Here is a 20,939-nt window from a genome sequence, read left to right as displayed (position 1 = left end):
ATTACTAGAAATAATAACACTTACAAAAATTAAATCCTCTTGATTTTTAAATGTTTTTGAAGCATAATTTGATTAATGTTATTATAAAAGCGATGTGTGTATATATGTATTTAAATATAAATAATCTGGGAGAATGTCAGTTACTTTATGGAAGTAAGTATAGTTAGTGGTCTCATACATGTACTCCAAAAATGGGATTCTATTTTCCTTCACCTAACTCTTGATCTAATTTTCCTTTCTTCTCAATGTTAACAAAGTTTCCAGATTTTCATGTCTTTTCTGAGCTATTTCTCTGTTTCCCAAAAAGTCAAAGCTATTTTCATAAATGGAACCCCAAAGGATACCCTTCCATATGGACATCTAATAAAATTGTCATCCTAAGCAAAGTTGATTAGAGTATGTTAGTTGGCTTTACCCATGTAACAGTCTAAGATTTAGTTAAGAATTATAATAAAGACCTCAGATTTCTCCCATGATGCATAATGGTTATTAGATTAGGACTGATACATACGTGTTTAATCAATTGAATAAGAGGAGCACAAGATGGTGATAGTTGAAAATTCTTTATTCTTAAACTGGTGAAGGTTGTCTTATATGTGTAGTTATATCCTTTGTGATCATGCATGTATTTTAACAGAATAGCTACACAAGGTTCTATTACTAATTCTATTAATTTTCTGCGCTATGAACCCCCTTTTGATTAGGTTTTTCATACAGATTGTTGAATAGAAGGGAAATCTATGTTTATTCTTAATTCATTTGAATAGCATGCATATAAGTAGGTGTCATTTGTCAAGTTGAGGCCAGTATCTTTAGCTATTTTTTCCTAAGTTTTGCTAAAAGACCCATAACTCACTGAAAAGTGAAAAATTACCATTCCATCCAAAAATAGTTCTGTTGTAAGATGACAGTATTCTAGTCTTGTTTTTTAAGGTTATATCATAAAATAGCGACCATAGTTTCTTCTCTCAAAGCTATTGTAAACCTATTGGGGAAGACAAAGCAGAAGATCATAAAATCAACATAGAGGTTGCGAAAACAAAACAGACCCAAAAACTCCACATGAACAGTAGTTTGGTGAAGGGAAGATTAAGATATATGAGTAATAAAAACAGGAGGGAAATAATCATAGCAGAGATGGCATAAGGAGACCAGCCTTACTTTAGTACAAAGAAAGGTATAATACAGGTTTATGATTACAAGGAGATTTTTCAAGTGAATTTTATGTATGAGGACTATATGACACTCCCTAGGGGATTTTCCAGGCATTTAGAATGGAAAATAACTACAAAGCTGTAAAAAATGCATGGCAATTCTTATTATTTCTCAAAACTATCTATGGAAGCTAAGCCTTCATAACACTAGTGTTAAATACTAATTTCAATATGCTAATTTTATAAACTAAGAAATTATCAGGGGATTAAAGGAACTTCATTGGAATGCAGACTTTAAGACTGTATTTCCACTGTGCAAAGTCAAAAGTGTAGAAGTGTGTCTATCAAATTTGAGAGTATGAATAAGATAAGATAAAAGTACTTGTAAACCTGTTGTGACTTAAGGGAAACTTGTTCAAAATGCTTAATTGACATATAAGACTGGTGACTTTAAGAAGTGTAGTACAAGTGGGGCGCCTGGGTGGCGCAGTCGGTTAAGCGTCCGACTTCAGCCAGGTCAAGATCTCGCGGTCCGTGAGTTCGAGCCCCGCGTCGGGCTCTGGGCTGATGGCTCAGAGCCTGGAGCCTGTTTCCGATTCTGTGTCTCCCTCTCTCTCTGCCCCTCCCCCGTTCATGCTTTGTCTCTCTGTGTCCCAAAAATAAATAAAAATGTTGAAAAAAAATTTTTAAAAAAAGAAGTGTAGTACAAGCTAAAAAAAAAAAAAAAAAAAAAAAGCCCAGAGGTGCCTAGGTGGCTCAGCCAATTAGGCATCCAATTCTTGGTTCCTGCTCAGGTTCTGATCTCATGGCTGGTGAGATCAAGCTCCACCTGAGGCTCTGCACTAACAACACAGAGCCTACTTGAGATTCTCTGTCTCCCTCTTTCTCTGAGGCTACTCTCTCTCTCTCTTTTTTTTCTCTCTCTCTCTCTCAAAATAAAAAAAATATATATATTTTTTAAAAATAATAAGCCCAACTTTAAGAATAATTTAGATAAATTCCATAAGCGAAAATTAAGTGAAGATGGGCCTGTCTGCAAGAGGTGTTTCTAACTCTTAAGCTCAAGAAGGGAATTTTAGCATTCCAAAGGCAATCATTTGTTACACTCAAAAATGAATCCTGGGATTGAATGACAAGAAATCAAATATAGTGTGGCATATATGCTGCTATAAAGAAGTTTCAGATAGTTAGTATGTATGTGGCTTAATTCAACTTGAATTGAAAAACTTCACCCTAATCCATACTCTATATTTTAACCTAAGTTAATTGGTCCAGGTGACATGTAATATGTCTTCCCTCTCACTTGCAAGTCTGTTAACCGCAAGGGGAAATACTGCTGTAAAAAATCCTAAATGGAGAAAAAATTCTCCTCAGAGCAATTCCTTTTCTAAAGCAAGCATACTTTTACCTGTAAGTAGATTTGTGGAAAGCGATCTTGCTGACTTTATTACATATTTACTCTTAAATATGATAGCACCCCTGTGTGTGTATGTGTATGTGTGTATGCGCATTATATAATATGTAGAAATATTTTTGAAGTTAGCCATATTTTCTTAACTCATCTGAATATAAATTGACAGGAATTTTCATTGTTGAGGAAATATTCTCCAACTTCTGTTATTTATGGCAAGTCTTCTTTAGAAAAGATCACTATTTGAGGAAGTATGATCTAGTTAGAGGTATAGTAAGGCTTTTTGGTAAAGTTCATTTTTACTACTGGCCTTAGGTTATTTGTCTACTTTCCAGTTGGTTTTCATGTTTGAATTTATTTTCCTGTTTTTAGAACCAGGTTATACTTCCTCCTCTATTCACATAAGAGCTTAAAAATAATAACCAAATTTTAGCAGTAAGAGAGGGACATATCTTTAGTACTTATGCAAGAGGAAAATTCTGTATATGTCAGATTGAGCCCAACATATACTTCATATATGTAGTATGTAATGTAGTAATGTATATGTAGTATGTATATATATATATATATACACACACACACATATATATAAATATATATAAACATATACAACTTGGTGTATGTATATATAATACATATGGCTATGTAAATATCAGCATACCTACATATGCTTATTCATTCCTCTCCTTCATTTAGAATGGGAGGTCTTTTGAGGACGAAGTCTTTCTACTGTGTAACTCATTCCAGCCACTAGTGCACTACCTTGTGTATTGTCAAATTATATTTACTGGATTCTTTATTTTAAAAGAAGGCTTCTCAGGGAGCCTGGGTGGCTCAGTTAGTTAAGCGTCCCACTTTGGCTCAGGTCACAATCTTGTGGTTGAGTAGGTAGCTAGTTCCATACAAAAAATGTTAGAACCCTGATCTCTTTGCTACAATGTGTCATTCAAATACTCAAAAATATTAGCCCTTCTAGAAGAAAGAAATAAGAACCTCCAAACTATTATTGCCTGAATTTTTTCAAGATTCCTCTGAAAACTCCTGGATGTGGAAACCCTATTGAAACATAACTCTGTGATTAAAAAAATAAATAAATAAATAAATAAAGGGTTGCTGTTATGTACACAAGTTCATAAACTGTTCTGAATCTATTAGTGGAATCGATTTTTATAATCTCTCATAAAAAGCCTCCCTTGTAAACAAACCTATCAATATGAGAGCTTTCTCTCTAGAAGTGCCAAAGCGACAGCATTACTTGAATAGCTTTCTACTAAGTATATTTGTGACCCTGCAGCTCCAGCATAGAGTTTACCCAAAACTCTAATCAAGCCAGAAACTTTGTAAATGGTTTATTGGATTATCAGGTCAGCTGGCAGATACTTTGACTCTCCTGTGCATAATAAAATACATAATATATTTTAATTTTTTATAGTCTGTAATGTCTTGAGTGAATTACTTATACTGTATACTTTTGTTATTTTTTCTTTTGAAAGTCTCCTTAATAGAAGATTAAGTATGGGGAAGTTAGAGCTCTACTGGACTTACATTTCCCCTTAAGAGTTCTTCACATGACTGAAGGCAAGAGTGTTCTAGGAAATTATATCTTGTTTATAGGTTGCAAATCTGTGTGTTCACAGTATGTATGGGCAAAAAAAAAAATCATACATTATGATTCATTACCTATACTTCTTAAAATACATGCTATCTACTTAAATACAATTTTAAAATAGTTTTCATTATGTTTGCAACTGAATGAGAGGATATAAAATAAATGTGTTTTCTAGAAACAATTGCCATTTTAAAGGTGTGTTGTCTCACCAAAGAGGAGGGATCTAAATTTGAAAATAGAGTTACAGTGCATTTTATTTTCCACAGCAGTGTAATAAGATATTTAAGAATGTTTTCTTTCCAAAGAAACATAGAAATATTTTCGCATGAATATTTCTTCCTTAGAAGACCTTTTAAGATGAAAAAAAAAAGGTTTTTATAGATAAATAGCTTATGCTCCTTTTAAATACTGCTTCATTAATTAACAGTAGCATGTTATGATGTGGGAATAGGATAACTGTCATTCTATCTGAATGTCTGTTTATCAGAAAAATATGGCTACACTTGAGCTTTAATTTGGCTTAACCAGTTTTGGCTTCTTGCTTCTTTTTGACCAGGCCAACTCCCACTCATCCTAGGCTAGTCCAAATCATTCCTGGCAGTGTTTTGCTCACTTTGGACTTACTATGTTGGCAGGAGACCCAGACTGTAATGGAGTAAGAAGTCTTGTTCTTGGTATTAATATGGAAGGCAGCCCAAGCTTATCCATAATTAAGTACATTCAGGTATACCATTCTTGTGTGGTGTTGGTATTTGCACCTTTGATGAAATCTTGTTTTAAGTAGGAAAATACGCCATAAATCAAGAGAAACAGTGATTCATTCCTCAGGGTTATTTGGGAGGATTTAATAGGGCAGATATTCCTACAACATTTTACTTCTCCCCTACATAGTACTCATTATTCCAAAACTCAGGTATACGGCACCCCATCTCAGAGGCAGCATGGAATGGCTCGTAAGGGCTAGTGTTCTTTCATTTTTTTATCCTTTATGCCTGTCTGCCAATCCAGACTGCTCTCAAGTTGTGATATGTCACTGAGCTGAGCTCAGAGGAGATGCAATTTTTCTTCTCTGTTCTTGTCCTGTCATCATTTCCAAGAAAAATTGGTGTTCTCGTTATTTTTTAAGTTTGTTTATTTTGAGAGAGAGAGACAGAGACAGCAAGAGAGGGGCAGAGACAGAGAGGCAGAGAGAATCCCAAGCAGGGCTCGAACCCAGGAACAATGAGATCATGACCTGAGCCAAAACCAAGGGGTGGATGCCTAACTGAGCTACCTGGGTCCCCCCAAAATTGTTTTCTCTCCCCCCACATTGATGTCTCCACATAAACTATTATTGATCATTCCAAAGTAATACCCCATAGGTTGTTACAATCTTTTGGACTTTTGATCATTTTTGAGAGCTGCCAGAATAACTCATGAAAGAACTTTTCCTTTACCTGTTGTCCACTTTGTCTTGTGTTTTACTGTGTTTTAATATTAGGCATTGCTACTCTGAAAATATTCAAAATCACTTTCAGTTGTTCAAGATATTCTTAGGTACTTCTAGAATGTTCTTTATTAGGCTGGCTTGGTAAATGTCCCCAGTGCTGTTGCCTGGGAGCAGGAATTCATGTCTTCTTCAAGGGTCCTTCCAGCTGGACTAAGACTGGAACTGACATGGGACAGATTAACATGAGAAAATCAAATTTAACAGTGCATGAATGGGAGATGCACACAGATGTGGAAATTCCAAAGACAGGCAAAATGAGGTATACAAGTCATCCCGAACTAAAGAGAATGGGGTGGGAGTCTGGGACTTTAGGGGAAAGGAGTGAAATTCATGGGGTGATAAGGGGAGCAAATGTTTGATAATTAGATGTTTGCCCTGCCATGTGGATGGATCACCCAGATAAAATTTATCTCTGGGAATAACCACTATTTTGGGAAAGAACTCCAGTTGAGATTCTTCTGTAGTTAAGGGAGGTGCCAACATTTCTTTTGAGCCCATAAGGTCTTGATTGCTTTCAGCTTGAAGTAATCTTCGTGCCAAAATGGCCCATCTTAGGGCAGCTTGCCCTTAGCCCCTATACTGTCCCTAGGCAGGAATTTCAGGATTGGCTGCAGACAGCTATTAAATTATGAAGCAGGTAAATTTTGTCAAATTTTGTCTTTGTAACTCTTTGACTGTGTTCCCACACCTCCTTAGCTCCTTAACTCCTGAAGTCCTGAAATTTTTAATAGGAAATCACATGGTCTGTGTTTGCAATTTTAGAAACCTGTCTTCTTAACCAAGTACTTAAAGTAGAAGTTCTCAAGTATTTTTCTAAAAAATAGTGGCAGAACATACTTTTTAAGTTTTTATGAATCATTCTGTCATTTAAGCTTTAAATACAGAATGGAAACTTTGCTGTTTGTTTTTTTTTTTTTTCATTTTTTTCAGGCATTGAAGGAATATGCTTTTGACTTTAACCACCAGATTTGGTTATATTAAACATACTTTTTAGAATGTTAAGTTGAACTTAGGAACTTGCTGAATATCTGTTTTTTAATGGCATGCTAATTCTCCAGGTTTTTTTAAAGATAAAATTGACATGTAACATTGTATAAGTTGAAGACATACGATATGCTGATTTGGTACATTTATATATTGCAGTGATTATCAAGGCATTAAGTAACATATCTCTCATGTCACATAGTTATTTCCTTTTTGTGGTAAGAACAATTATGATCTAGTCTCTTAACGACTTCAAAGTTTGTAATAGAGTATTGATTATAATCACCATGCATTAAATCTTCAGGGCTTACCTACTAGTTAAAGTTTGTACCCTTTAGATATTTCAAGCTTTATCCCAATATCCCAGAACACAAGTTACCTAGATCCTGACTGGATCTTGTGATAAATCGCTACAGAAAAGCATTTGTTGAATCATAATTTTTCTTTTTTTTTTTTTCTGTGTGACTTAAGAGTCAAGATAAAAATGGTCTCCCTGAGAAGTTTATCTAAATCTTCTGAAATCCAGAGTTCATTGTTTTCATAGCCTTTATTGATCATAAGAATAGAACAATCACCATGGGAGTGGAGGGTGTTTTAAAAAGTTTCCCAGGACCCTGCTCTGGAGACTGTAGTCTACACAGTTAAAGGGATTCAAGAATGTGTATTTGTTAACAAAGGTTTGTTTTTGCTAGTTCTTTTGGTCAGGCAAGTAAGTGGGTGAATACTGCCAGAACTGAGATTCTTGCCACTGAGGCTGCCATTTCTGGTGAGATCAGTTCTGGAAAAGATTTTCTCTGCAGTTGCCTTTCTCTGCAAGGCTGCCCTTCCTAATCCAAACAGTTAAGACAACCACTATTTGTTTGGTACTAAAAGCAGACTTGGGAGAACCCTCCTATTTCATAGAAGGGGAGACTGAGGCTTACAGAGGTGTAATGATTTGCCCAAATCCACCCTGATGTATGTAGGAGATTAAAGAGACTATCAGGTATGAGGTAAAATGCTGCCCTGTCATCTCCTAGCTGTGGGAATAGGAGAAAATTATTTAACCTTACTGAGTCTCAGTTTCATAAAATGTCAAATGGGTATAATAATGCCAACTACCTCATATGTATTCATTAATAGAAAATGAAAATACAAACTTTCTATCTCTTTGGGCATACAGTATGTGCTTGAAAAATGTTAGGTAGAATGATTTTTCCTTAGTCTCTAACACATAATTTCTGTTAACAACTCGCATTTGCTTTTACCTATACCATATTGCCTTTTAGAACTAAGTTATGCAGATTGTTTCTCTTTTTACATTTAGCTACTTGAACATTTGTAGTCAAATATTTTGGTAGTAGTAACTCAGCTTAGATACATAGTAAAAGCTACTGTCACTGTTTCCTATATGGAAAGTCTATTTTATTGCTAAACATCCTGTTCAGCACTGCATTTTTTTTTTTAGTGGTAAAAGAAAACATAGCTTTTTATATATTTGTGACTAATCTCCTATGAATTTGTGATTCTTTGGATCTTTATTTTTTAAAAACATTTTTATGAAAGAGTACAACAGAAAGATAGCCAAATCATTCTGGGTAGAGCTCTATGAATTTTCATAGTGAACCTTTTCATTCAGTTACCACCAATGTCAAGAAATCCTACATTATCAACATCTCAGGTGGCCCTTTGGTGCTCCAGCTTTCTTACTACCTTCCTTTCACCAAGTAGAACTACCATTCACATTTCCAACACTGTTGTTGAGGAGGAGAAATTTTTACTTTACCTTTCAAGATTCTTCTGGCTAGTCGAAGAATTAAAATCATATGGGACAGATTAATATGACAAAAACAAAAGTTGAATAACCATATACTTCCTGTATACATGGGAGTGACCTTAGAAATACTGAGTAACTCCCTGAAATGGCCAGAAGTCATCACCTTAAATACCATCTTGAGCTAAAGACCAAGAAGATACTGGGACTGGGGAGTCAGTTATGGCAGGCTACCAGGAAAAGTGCAGTAAACACAAAGTTGTTATACATATTTAAGTTGCTGTCTTCTCCATTGATCAGAGTTTCTAGAGATTGAGTCACCGCCCCCCCCCTTTCCTGGTACAGAGAATGAGGCACTCTTACAAGTGGAGATTTCCTTTATACATGTAAGTATCTCTTACAAAAGGGTAACTTCTACTTGGTTTTCATTTTTCATTTAAAAACTTTCATTTAAAAAACTTTCTGTAGATGGATTCTGCACTATATATTCTTTGGGCCTGCCTTTTCCTCCTCAGTATTATGTTTATGACATTTTCCATGTTGTGATTTGTACCAATATTTCATTGACATTGCTCTGTTACGTCCTTATGTATATCATACTATTGTATATACCACGTCTTACCTATTTTTGTTGTTGGATGGACATTATGGTTGTTTCCAACTTGGGTATATTAGAAATAACACTACTGTGACCATCCCTATACATGTCTTGAGGTGCTCATGTGTGTGCATTTCTGTTTAGTACATACCTAAGAGTAGAATTTCTGTCATAGGACATGCATATACATTCAACTTCAGTAGAGAATTGATTTTTCATTTTAACTTGTAAATTATCTCAGATTATCCTAAATGCAAATAGTATATACTTCTAAATAATGACCTGAAGTATGACCTGTCTGATACTAATCAGAAGGGGTCTGGAAGTCACATGGATACATTAAATGTTTATCTCCGCATGTGCTCTTTGACAGAATATCAGTGACTGGTGTCTACCCCCAAGTCTTCTTAAAGAGAACAAGTGTAGGATCACTCCCTTGTGGCTGAATTCTGCTCACTTGTCTACTAAAACAGCCATTATAACCATTATCTTTCCTCTGTCTCTAATCTCTCCTCTCTTCCCCTCCACTCAATTCCTCACACAGCAACCCCAGCAAACTTTCTAAATCACAAATCTGGTCATAAATAAAACCTTTCATGGGTCTCTTGCTACCTTTGGGGTAACGTGCAAATTCTATAGTTTATAAGATATTTAATGATCCTGCCCCTACCACATGTCTCCCAGCTCAGAGTCCTTTTCAAGTCAGCAAATCACTCAGGCCAAGGAAACTGTTTATGAGTTAGGAGGAAGGAGCCACTCCTGTGTTTCATCTTCCCCAACAATGCTTTCTTGTAGACAGTGAGAAGTCACATTTTCAGGCTGATCAGCTAAATCAAGGGACTAACGTGCTGCCTTTTAACAAAAATTGACTCAACTTACAAGTTACCAAACATTCTTTAATGAAGGTAGATGTTTGGATTTACTCTATTGCCTTTTCCCTGGAAGCTACTCCCCAAATTCCCTCTATGCTGGTTTACAATCCTGCTCCACTGCTATTTAAATATAGACCATCCAAGGCTGATTAGAGGTGTAGCTATCTTTCCTGAAGAGAAATCTTTCTCTTAGATGGCAAAGTAAGGGACACTGTGCTTATTACCTGTGCTGAAAGCATGAAAGTATGGAACCAATTGCAAAGTCTGTCTCAAAAGAATATTCTCTAATAGCAGAAGGGTTGTTCAAAACTATCTTCCACCCTAATAGACAACAATCTTGTTACCCTTGGAACTGAAGGTAAATTGATTTGAGTAGCAATATTAGAAAAGTTTGAATTGAAGCAATTCTCCAATGTACTGTGTGTCAAATGGGGGCCAGTAGGTTCCATGTGTCATAAACCAAAATGGTAATAACAGAGTGAAATTGCTGTTGCTTTGCTCTGTTTTGGAGCAAGAGAACACAGTTGTATTTAAGCCATTGTTGATCCAAAATTTTACATTTTATTCCTTTAAAAAGACATATGACATATGCATAGTATTTCTGTATTTTTAAATCTTTGCTCAAATTCACCTTCTAAATGTTTTACCTATTTACCCTTGCTCCTCCCATTTACCCTTCCTTGGTTCTCCTTTTCCCACTATATGGTTTCCTCATTTATTTTGTTTTTAATTTTTGGCTGCCTCTCCATGCCACCCCTAAAACAGATATACTGCCTGGTTCTAGATAAGCACCTTGAAAAGTGATAACAGTGTTTTAGGTTAGGTTCTCCCAGAAACAGAGCCTGAGATATAGGATTCAAAAACAAGAATTATAGTTCTTAAGTGCAGGAAGCAACACTAGGGAAGAAAATAAGAAGTGCTTCTTCAACAAGAGGTGTGTTATTAAGCCAGAAACCATGGTGACCACAAAAGCTGAAGCTTTTTGGGAACTCTAGGAGACTTGGAAAATCTATGCCCAAGTTTTATCAGACCTGAAGGGCCAGGAAGCTGGGATATTCATGGAGAAATGCAGTGAGAAATATCAGGGGCACGGATGTGTACTACATGGTCATTATTCTATTAGGAAAACAAATAAAGTATACTCTGGCCTGAAACACTCCCTTCTGACAATCTCCCTGTACTGCTAAAGGGAAATGGCCTTACCATGAGGAAGTGACCTCTTTTGGGAGATGACTTAAACGAATATATGGACTCTGTGAAACTCCCTTTTCCTTAGGCATGAGGGGACATAACTGCTGGCTGTGCAAATACCCCTGAATACACAGAAAAATATAAGATATCGCATGGACCCATGGTTTGGAGTGGTATGATATGGTAGTTAATATATTACACTTCGCGTTATTTAAATATTGAGTATTTCCATGCCATATAATTAATGACATTGGGAGGAGAGCTATAGAAATGTAGCAGGCAAAATTATGTTAAGTGTATGATATTGACAGGGACTTCTTGGCAATAGTAATTTTTAATGAGACCTGGTAGCTTTCAAAAAGAGAAGAGGTAAAAATAAAATGGAATTCAAAGTAATTATAAATGTGTTAGGGAGCAATTTTAATTCTGTACATCTGTGCCATTATTCATTCATTCTCTCATTCATTCCGCAAACACTTGGAATAAATGATATGCCCAGAGGAAACCTCAATAATGCTCATTGAAACTTTACTGCTCACTTTCCACTGGGAACTTGCCTTCTTGGAAGCTCAAGTGAGTGGTTGGATAGATTGAAATTATAGATGATAATGCTCTAGATGCTTATGGCATCAGAACTGCTTTACCTTTGAAAATGCATGAAGAAATTTGGACACAATCAGCAAAATTATCCACTCCTTCTCTATATTAGGATGATTTGCAACTAACAGAAACCTCAAACTAAATTGGCGTTAAAAAAATACGAAAATCCATTACCTCCTGTAATAAGAAATCCAATGGTAATGCATGCTCTAGGATTGGTTGATTCTGTGACTCAGCAATGTTATCAAGAACATAGTTGTTCTTAATTTCTCTTTCTCATCTTCTGTGTTGATTTAATCCTCAGGATGTTAGGAACTGCTATCAGCAGTTTCAGGCATAGCCTCCTGTTACAGCAATGATCAGAAGAATAAGAGAGTGTCCTTTGGGGGCATCTTAGGAACAACAAAATTTTCCCAGAGCCTCGTTCACTCCCCTAAAAGACTGCCTCATGCTTCATTGGCTGAAGTTGGATTTTATGTCCATTCTTTTTTTTTTTTTTTTTTAATTTTTTTTTTCAACGTTTTATTTTATTTTTGGGACAGAGAGAGACAGAGCATGAACGGGGGAGGGGCAGAGAGAGAGGGAGACACAGAATCAGAAACAGGCTCCAGGCTCTGAGCCATCAGCCCAGAGCCTGACGCGGGGCTCGAACTCACAGACCGCGAGATCGTGACCTGGCTGAAGTCGGACGCTTAACCGACTGCGCCACCCAGGCGCCCCTTATGTCCATTCTTAAGCCATCTCTGGAAGGAGTCATGGGATGAACTTGACTAGCTCAATCAAATATTTTCCAACCTTTAATTTTTTAAACTTCACAGTACATATAGAAAACAGTAATATTCATCTGACAAGCTGGAATATGTGTTGGAATTTGTCGGTGGCAAGAGTGAATGGTCTGAGACCCTAGATTCAGTGTCTAATACACACGTGAAATCCACCTAAGAGACCCTGGTGGTAGGGCAGTGCTTTCATGTGCATGTGAATCATGTGACATATCTTGCTAAAATGCAGGCAGTTGTCTTCCCAGGGGATAGAGACTGTGATTTTAACAAGCTCCCAGATGGTGGCAAAGCTGTTGGACTGTAGATTACATTTTCGGATGCTAATGTATATCAGTTGAGAAGGAACTCTTTCTTAGACCAGAGAATCACCTGGGGTAGAATGTATTTTGAGGAATGAACTAAAATGTCCACTATATACTCTTAATTTTACTCTTTTTGACATTGAATTTGATGAGTATAATTAGTTTTAAGTAACATTTTTAAGCCTTACATTGAGATGGAAAAATTAATGTCTGTAATTGAATATCTGAAAGTCGTGTGTTAAGAAAAATGACTTAATACTTTCCCTATGAGGATATGAATTGCCTGTCCCTTCCTTGACACTTTTTTTGGAGGGGGGGGGACAAGTGTATCATTCCATTTTGCAAGTTATTTGGCATAACCAAATTTCCAGTGCCTCAGTCCATATGATAAATAAGCGAGCTTCAAATCAGATAAGCAGTACATCCATACACCATTTTTGTTGAAAATTAAATTGTTAGTCTATATTTTCCACTTTTTAAAAAAAAGATACATTTTGTACATGTAGTGACTAAAGTTATGTCCATATGAAGCTAAAAAAATAAGTTCAGTAAAGTCCAGGGGAAATCATTTACCAAAATGAAGCATTTGGTGACATGAACCTATACCTATCTGGATTCTCTTGTCCCCTTTACCCCAAAGCTCTACGCATTAGAATTGAAGTCCTCTATATCTAGGAAACCAAACAAGAAAGATAATTGAGTAAAATACTGAATGATTGTGAGGAAACAATCGGTCAATTTGGCTATTTAAAGCAAAATAGGGATAGCAAAGATCTAAGAGAAAAACTGAATTGAAACAGCTTTGGAATGTAAAAATGAAATATGAACATCTTGAACTCAGTATATGATCCTCTTTGCATGAATTATTGCCTGTCATTTGAAATGCACATTATTCAAAACTACCAAAAAATCTGTTCTGGCTTATTACTTAATTAAAAGTAAGTTATGAGAATTTTCAATCTTTATATAATTTATATCATTTGTAAGTCATGAATTTCCCATAATTCTGTTGGCCTTAATCATCAAAAAAAAAAGTATCACTATGCTTAAATACAATTGCTATTCATCTTTTCCACTCTCTAGCAGATGTTACAAAAGAAACTATCACAGCTGGTGAAAATTGATATTCAGAAGTATAAAACATGGCAGTGAAAAGATTAATTTTCTGTACTCAGTGCCCTTGAGTCTTGAAAACTTTAAACTTTCTTCACAGTAAGGCCAGTGGTTTCATTGTCTGGTTGGCAGTGGGCAGATGATAACGTTCTGCTCTATTTTACTTTACGGTGAACCAAAGAGGACTGGTTGTTTCTCTAATGAGTTTGTAAGGGATGCTTCGATGCTGACACATTAGCTGCATCCCTTGAACTGCTATGATGAGGAAGTGAAAAGTAGTTTTAACAACTTGCTAAAATTATCACCATTAGAGTGAATGAAGCACTAAAATATATATACCAGATGTTTAAAATGGTTAGATTTGGGAGAAAACCTACAATTAATTTACATTTTAGTGCTAAGTACAAATTTTAATTTATTCTGATTAACTACTTTATAGCCCATCTAGAATACCATTTGAAGGAGTTATGGAAAAGCTATAAAGGAAGTCATAATCAAGAGATGACATTTTATTGGCATAGAAGCAGAAGAGTTTCATGCCTGATGCCCATATTGCTCAAAAAGGTTCAACTTTCACTTGCCCAGAACCTGTTATTGAATTACAGGCTTGGAATCAATATGGAACAAGATTAACTCACTTAATTACAATTTGTGCCAAGATTTAATCCCTCCACAGATCAGGTAAATTGCTCTAATCTACATGTACATACTTTATACTTGCCACAGTTAAGTCACCATGCAGAAGCATAAATAGATTTCTTGATGCAAATTATTATAAAAGGGACTGGCAAAGTGAAAACTGACAGTTGAGGCCAAAAGCTTTCCTATAGATGAGAAAACCTTTGAAAGTATAAATGCTGTTAAGACAACATGGTCAACAATAAGTGCCTGGCTTTGCATTAGGCATTCTATAAGTAGTAGCTGTCACTATTAACATCATTCTTGAGTATGTTGCTGGTGAGGATTTTGGGGAAGGTTTTTGGAAACCCCACCATATTACAAACTTTCTCCAAGTCCAGATCATTTAATCTGGTGATCCATTAGAAAGTTATAGACTGCTGAGTTCATTATTTAGACTGATCAGTGTTTGCCACCAGGTCTGTCTTTGATTAATTGTTGAGATTTTAAAAATAGGAATTTTTGCCTTAAAATTTAGATTCCTAATATCTCTGTGAAAATAATAATATCTGGCAAATATGAAGTGAATCTGAGAATGCCTGTCCTCTTTAGACAGACTCTGTCAGTATAATGGTTATCTTCCTCCCTGTACCTAGTCGGGCATCAATAGCCAGGTTCATCCCTTTATGGTTGTGGTCTGGAGAGAGCAAATAAACAGTCACCTATATCTCATGTTTGGATAATTAAGTTATAAATCAGTGCAACACACTGTTATGTAAAATGTGTTGTATCCTTCTACCTTAAAAAATAGACCTTCATAACAACCCAGAAGGCTAGGCTTAAATTTGGGATTCTCAAAGTTTGGAGTGGAATGTGGGGCTGTAAGGAGAGCCCATCTTCAGCCTATGGTTTGTACTTGTTCTCTTCCAGCCCATACTCCCACTATCTGTACAAGCTCTGTCCACTGCACACCAGCATCCATGTCCACACTTCAGGCCTAGGGGTACTTCTGTGCAGGCAGAGGTGCAACCCACCCTCCAGGAGGATACACCAAGGGAAGAGACCCGCGCAAGTCATGAAGGCAACTCATACTCATTTGGCCGGGGAATTTTTTTCTTTTTTCTTTTTTCTTTCTTTTTTTTTTTTTACTGTTGTATATATTTGTTTTACTTTAAATTATAGTGTTGTTAACTTCTAGTTCTATATTAGTTTCAGGTGTACATTATAGTGATCCAACAGTTCTGTATGTTATCCAGTGCTCAAGACCAGTGCATTCCTAATCCCTTTCCCCTATTTCACCCATCTCCCACCCACCTCTCCTCTGGTAACCATTTGTTGTCTATAGTTCAGGATCTGTTTCTTGATTTGTCTTTTTTTTTCCTTTGTTCATTAACTTTGTTGCTTAAATTCCACATATGAATGAAATCATATGGTCTTTCTTTCTCTGGCTTATTTTGCTTAGCACTATACTCTGTAAATACATCCATGTTGTTGTAAATAGAAAGATGCTGTTCTTTTGTATGGCTGAATACTATTCCCTTGTATATATGCCACTTCTTCTCTCCCCATTGATCTAACGATGAGCTCTTGAGCTGCTTCCATAATTTGACTGTTGTAAATAATGGTGCAATAAACATAGGGGTGCATAGGTCCTTTCAAATTAGTCTTTTCATATTATTTGGGTAAATGCCCAGTAGTGTGATTACTGGATCATAAGGTAGTTCTAGTTTTAATTTTTTGAGGAACATTTGGCAGACAATTCTAGAGTTCAGGCTTGTGGAATGTGATCTAACAGATTCTAGAAGGAGGCACAGATCAGACTGCCCATAGGCATGTCCCTGGTCTCTACAGATGATTCACCATAAGGAAGAGACACAGTGGCAACAGGGCCAGAGAGGGTTTGTCTGTGCTCAGGGGGAAGCCAGAGGCAATAGTCAGTGGCTACTTATCATGAGATTTGTGCTCTTGCTTTCTTATGGTAGTTTTACAATGAAAGCATTATTCTCAGAATTCAAGTCTCTATCAAAAATAACATGACTAATGGAAAAATAATGTGGAGAATTTCAAGAAGACGGAAAGGTCCTTGTTTTTAGATGGAGATTATTTTATGTATTTATGTCACGAGCCTGCAGTCTGCAGGTGTTGGAGTTCAAGGCCTTAATTTAGTCATCCTGCTGCCCATTTTGTAATGCTTTGTTTATGGTACATAGTTGTTGTTCGTGAATATTAATTGCTTGCCTTAATGCCAGAGAGTGAATTTGTAGAATGCTTATTTCAGTTGAAATAGGGAAGAAATTAGAGTTTAGTTTAAAAGCCTTTTAGGAAAGTGCCCTTAAAACAATGACTTTCAAATTTTCTGGTTTTTAAGGTCCTTTATATTGTTAAAAATGAGGATCCCAAAGAACTTTTGTGTATATGGATTGTATCTGGGTTTACCATTTTCAATATATAAAGTAAGGAATTGAAAAAAGATTTAATTTATTTAAAATAATTAAAAGTAAATCCATTACATGTTAATAATACTTTCATGAAAAATCAGTATATATTCCAAAACAAAAAATTTTAGAAAGTAGAAATTGTTAGACATTTTGTTAGACAAATTTCTTTGATCTCTAGCATCATAGAGGATACTTGTTTCTGCATTCAATTGTTTGTAATAGGTTTTAGTGAAGAATAAGAAGAAATTCCAGCCTTACACAGATAGGTAGATAGAAAAAGTTTGTGGTAGACCTTCTTAGATAACTCTGGATAGTCTTTGCTATATACCAAAATTTGAATAATAGTTTATCAACATTCAATTGCAACGTAAAATCTGAAATCCAGCAATCCACTTGTTCTAATTTGTTACCTTAAAATCCAGTGAGCTGACACTTTGAATAAGTCTTTAATCCATGATTTTGTAACATGCACTGATCATTTAGAATATATTTTTGTCTATTGAGTTATGCCGAAATGTTGACATACTTCACCTCATAATATTAAAAATTCATATTAATATCACCACTCATCTTTCCAGAAAAAAATTAAGTATAGAGAAGCTCTGAAGCATTTCCACAGTTTTAATTTTTCCTCGGAAGCTTGATATTATCACTGTGAACAATTACTGTTACTTTCCTTCACTTCGATTTTTGAGAATTTATTTATTTATTTATTTATTTATTTATTTATTTATTTATTTATTTATTAAAGTTTACTTACTTTGAAAGAGAGAGAATCCCAAGCAGGCTCCTCACTATCAGCACAGAGCTGAACATGGGGCTTGAACTCAGGAACTGTGAGATGGTAACCTGGGTCAAAATCAAGGGTCAGGCACTTAACGGACTGAGCCACCCAGGCTAACTGAAAATGTTTTTATTTTATTTATTTTTTAAATATAATTTATTGACAAATTGGTTTCCATACAACACCCAGTGCTCATCCCAACAGGTGCCCTCCTCAATGCCCATCACCCACTTTCCCCTCCCCCCACCCCCATCAACCCTCACTTTGTTCTCAGTATTTAAGAGTCTCTTATGGTTTGCCTCCCTCCCTCTCTGTAACTTTTTTCTCCCCTTCTCCTCCCCCATGGTCTTCTGTTAAATTTCTCAAGACCCACATAAGAGTGAAAACATATGGTATCTGTCTGTCTCTGACTTATTTCACTTAGCATAATAACTTCCAGTTCCATCCGTGTTGCTGCAAATGGCCAGATTTCATTATTTCTCATTTGTCAAGTAGTATTCCATTGTATATGTAAACCACATCTTCTTTATCCATCCATCAGTTGATGGACATTTAGGCTCTTTCCATAATTTGGTTATTGTTGAAAGTGTTGCTATAAACATTGGGGTACAAGTGCCCCTATGCATCAGCACTCCTGTATCCCTTGGGTAAATCCCTAGCAGTGCTATTGCTGGGTCATAAGGTAGTCCTATTTTTAATTTTTTGAGGAACCTCCGTACTGTTTTCCAGAGGGGCTGCACCAGTTTGCATTCCCACTAACAGTGCAAGAGGGTTCCCATTTCTCCACATCCTCTCTAGCATCTATAGTCTCCTGATTTGTTCACTTTAGCCACTCTGACTGGCGTGAGGTGATATCTGAGTGTGGTTTTGATTTGTATTTCCCTGATGAGGAGTGACATTGAGCATCTTTTCATGTGCCTGTTGACCATTTGAATGTCTTCTTTAGAGAAATGTCTATTCATGTCTTCTGCCCATTTCTTCATTTGGTTATTTGTTTTTTGGGTGTGGAATTTGGTGACTTCTTTATAGATTTTTAGATACTAGCCCTTTACCCGATATGTCATTTGCAAATACCTTTTCCTATTCCATCGTTTGCCTTTTAGTTTTGTTGATTGTTTCCTTTGCTGTGCAGAAGGTTTTTATCTTGATGAGGTCCCAACAGTTCATTTTTGCTTTTAATTCCCTTGCCTTTGGAGATGTGTCGAGTAAGAAATAGCTGCAGCTGAGGTCAAAGAGGTTGTTGCCAGCTTTCTCCTCTAGGAGTTTGATGGTTTCCTGTCTCACATTCAGGTCCTTTATCCATTTTGAGTTTATTTTTGTGAATGGTGTAAGAAAGTGGTCTGGTTTCATTCTTCAGCATGTTGCTGTCCATTTCTCCCAGCACCATTTGTTAAAGAGACTGCCTTTTTTCCATTGGATACTCTTTCCTGCTTTGTCAAAGATCAGTGGGCCATACATTTGTGGGTCCAATTCTGGTGAGTCTCTATTCCATTGGTCTTTGTGTCTGTTTTTGTGCCAATACCATACTGTCTTGATGATTGCAGCTTTGTAGTAGAAGCTAAAGTCTGGGATTGTTATGCTTCCCACTTTGGTTTTCTTCCTCAATATTACTTTGGCTATTCAGAGTCTATTGTGGTTCCATGCAAATTTTAGGATTCCTAAACACCCACACACGACCAAAATTCAAACAGGAATAAGTAGAAAATTTTAACAGACCCATAACTAGTGAAGAAACTGAATCAGTTACCAAAAATCTCCCAACAGATAAGAGTCCTGGACCAGATGGCTTCCCTGGGGAATTCTACAAGACATTTAAAGCAGAGTTAATACCTATCCTTCTCAAGCTGTTCCAAAAATAGAAAGGGAAGGAAAACTTCAAGACTCATTCTATGAAGCCAGCATTACTTTGATTCCCAAGCCAGACAGAAACCCAGCAAAATAAGAGAACTACAGGCCAATATCCCTGATAAATATGGATGTAAAAATTCTCAACAAGATACTAGCATATCGAATTCAACAGCATATAGAAAGAATTATTCACTATGATCAAGTGGGATTCATTCCTGGGCTGCAGGGCTTGTTCAATATTTGCAAATCAATCAATGTGATATATCACATTAATGAAAGAAAAGATAAGAACCATATGATCCTGTCAATTGATGCAGAAAAAGCATTTGACAAAATGCAGCATCCTTTCTTGATGAAAGCCCTCGACAAAGTCGGGATAGAAAGAACATACTTAAACATCATAAATGTTTCATAAATGAAAAGCCCACAGCTAATATCATCCTCAATGGGGAAAAACTGAGAGCTGTCCCCCTGAAGTCAGGCACATGATAGGGATGTCCACTCTCACTGCTGTTGTTTAACATAGTGTTGAAAGTCCTAGCATCAGCAATCAGACAACAAAATGAAATCAAAGGCATCAAAATTGGCAAAGATGAAGTCAAGCTTTCACTTTTCGCAGATGACATGATGATATACGTGGAAAACCCGACAGACTCCACCAAAAGTCTCCTAGATTTGATACATGATTTCAGCAAAGTCGCAGGGGACAAAATCAAATTTCAGAAATCAGTTGCATTTTTATACACCATAATGAAGCAACAGAAGGAGAAATAAACTGATCCCATTCACAATTGCACCAAGAACCATAAAATAACCTAGAAATAAACTGAACAAAAGATGTAAAAGATCTGTATGCCGAAAACTATAGAAAGTTTATGAAGGAAATTGAAGAAGACCCAAAGAATTGGAAAAACCTTCCATGCTCATGGACTGGAAGAATAAATATTGTCAAAATGTCAATACTACCCAAAGAAATTTACACATTCAATTCAATCCCAATCAAAATTGCACCAGCATTCTTCTCCAAGCTCGAAAATGTTCTTTGAAGTGATAGTGTTATCCCATGATCAAAGGAGCTAGTTTAGCTTGAAACTCAATTGTGTATAATTGCCTTTTGTTCAGAGAACCATCCAACCTCAATATGCAGTAGAAGAGTTACATACACACTTCAAAATTAGTCATGCAGCATATTATAAGTATATGTAGTCATGAGTGGAGTGGAGAAGAATGGAATGACTATAATACAGTTTTGTCCCACTTCTTGATTCATTTTAGGTAACAGCAATTTTACCCTCATTGCTTTTGCATCATCATTACAAATACTAGAAGAGTTTTAAAAAAAATTAAAAAGCCAATGACATCTGTATTATTATTATGAAAATAGTTTTGACCA

The 20,939-nt window shown here is 36.0% G+C and overlaps 1 protein-coding gene across 1 annotated transcript in view; it reads left to right on the top strand.

Moving 5' to 3' along the window:
• THSD7B (thrombospondin type 1 domain containing 7B) overlaps positions 1 to 20,939 on the top strand; it is a 749,444-nt gene that overhangs the window by 557,788 nt on the left and 170,717 nt on the right. The window lies entirely within an intron of this gene.

This window comes from Lynx rufus, unplaced genomic scaffold, assembly GCF_022079265.1.
Source record: "Lynx rufus isolate CCGP_SWC_20201006 ecotype Redwood Valley unplaced genomic scaffold, mLynRuf1.p SCAF_2, whole genome shotgun sequence".
Lineage (NCBI taxonomy): Eukaryota > Metazoa > Chordata > Mammalia > Carnivora > Felidae > Lynx > Lynx rufus.
This window is presented reverse-complemented; position numbering and strand designations above follow the sequence as displayed.